Source organism: Echinops telfairi, unplaced genomic scaffold (assembly GCF_000313985.2).
Source record: "Echinops telfairi isolate 266 unplaced genomic scaffold, ASM31398v2 ScPeMD7_7424;HRSCAF=8462, whole genome shotgun sequence".
Lineage (NCBI taxonomy): Eukaryota > Metazoa > Chordata > Mammalia > Afrosoricida > Tenrecidae > Echinops > Echinops telfairi.
In genome coordinates, this window is record NW_022111324.1 from 16822647 (window position 1) to 16824890 (window position 2244).

Here is a 2244-nt window from a genome sequence, read left to right on the forward strand (position 1 = left end):
AAAAAAAACCCTTACCACACATTATATACAGAAACTAATTTCAAACAAATCCTATTCCTAATTATAAGAACTAAAGCTATAGAGCTTCTGACAGAAACATACAAGAACATCTTTGACTGCTGACACAAAAAAAGATAGACCATAAAAAAATGAAACAATACGCAGGACTGAATCAAAATTTGAAACTTTATACTTCAAAAAACATTGTTAAGAAAATGAAAAGGTAAGCAACAAAGCCAGGAAACTATAGCAGTAAGTCAAAATATATTCCTACAAACTCGTAGGAACCTTTATTAAACAAAAATATTAATATATGCACAAGTTACACAAATTACAAGCATAAGAAAAGATGCTCTACACCATCAGTTATTAAAAAACAAAAAACAAACTCAAAGCCATAGAGGTAGGTAGTTCAAACCTGCCTGTCACTCTATGGGTAAAAGCTGAGGCAGTCTGCTCCCATAAAGATTTCTGGCCCCAGTAACCCTTTGGAGCAGTTCTACTCTTGTCATAATAGGGTCACCATAAGTTGGAATCAACTCAATAGAAGTGGGTTTGGGGAGTTAAGGAAATATAAGGAGCCCTGGTGGTGTAGTGGTTACACATTGGCTGTAATCTGCAAGGTCAGCAGTTCAAAACCACCAGTCACTCCAAGGAAGAAAGACCAGACTTTCTACTCCTGTACAGTATTGGGAAGTCACAGAGGCAGTTCTTACCCTGTCCTACAGGGCTGCTATAAGTCAGCATCAACTCAACAGCAGTGAGTTTGGTAATGAACTACTAACCAACAAGGTCGGCAGTTCGAACCCAATAGCTGCTCCCCAGGAGGAAGATGAGGCTATCTTTCCCTGTACAGATTTAGTCTTCAAAGCCTTATTTAGGTTCATAGTGAGTCAGAATCTACTAGATGGCAGTGAGTATGGTAGCTATATACAAATAAAACAACAACAAGAACTAAAAATCATGACAAGTTTTATTTTCTTAATTTTTTAATAGCATGAAAATGTTATGGTAGCAACAATGGCCAACAGCCTGCTCTTCAATGATAAATGATTCAAAGATAATGACTGCTAAAAGCACTATGTTGACAATTGTAAGGCATCTTTTTTAAAAAAAATCATTTTAATGGGGGGGGTCTTACAACTCCTTCAACAATCCACACATCAATTGCATCAAGCACACCTGTACATATCTTGCCATCATCATTTCCAAACATTTCCTTTCTACTTGAGCCCTTGGGATCAGCTCTTCTTTCTTCTCCTCCCACCCTCGTGAACCCCCAATAATACATAAATTATATTTATTTTTATATTTTACACCATTGCTATCTCCTTTCACCCATGCCTCAATTGTTCGTCACCCTGGAAAGGAGGTGGTAGGGGTGTACGTCGATCATTGCAATAGGTTCCCCCTTTCTCCCTCCACCTACCTCCTACCTTCATTGTATCACTACTCTCATTTTTGGTCCTGAGGGGTTTATCTGTCCTGTATTCTGAATGTCAAGAGCTCTTATCTGTACATGTCTAGCTGGATTTGTAAGGTAGAACTGGCATCATGATAGTGAGGAAGGAGGAAGCATTAAAGAACTAGAGGACCCCTCCCCCCAGAAGAAGCGACTTGAGAGGACAGCACTGAAGCTGCAGCTAGGGGAGAGGGGCATGTCTGATCAAAGCAAATGGGAGCACTTAGAGGGAGGAAGAGATAGTGGAGCACATCCTGACTCACCAGGCCTGGAGGACGACAACCCCACTCTGAACAGCCTGTGGACAGAGTGGACAATATGGCTGATCCCACCACAAGACACGCTGCTGCTTGATGACCCCGGGCTCTAAGGGGGACAACACTGGAGACTCAGTGTCGGGACTGGCCCAAACTGACCCTGAGACACCAAGGCAAACCACAAAAAGCATGCGACAAAGCAACCGTGGGAGCAGAGCATAGAGCCCCTGAGGGAGTACAAAGGACAGACTTGGGGGGCCAGAGCATGGTACCCCATCGGTCCTGACTGAAGGACATGCCTAGAGATCAAAAATCAGATCTTGATCTACTTACAGGTTTTTCTTTCTGCTTAAAATTTTTTCTTTTAATTAGCTTATTCTTCTATGGGTAATTGGTTTCCTTTTTTGTTGCCATCGCTGTGCTCTCATGGATTGCCTATCTTGCTATGGCTTGGTTTTTTATGCATATTATTATCTCTACAGATCTATCTAGATAAGACAGACTGGATGAATAGTCTGGACGAGA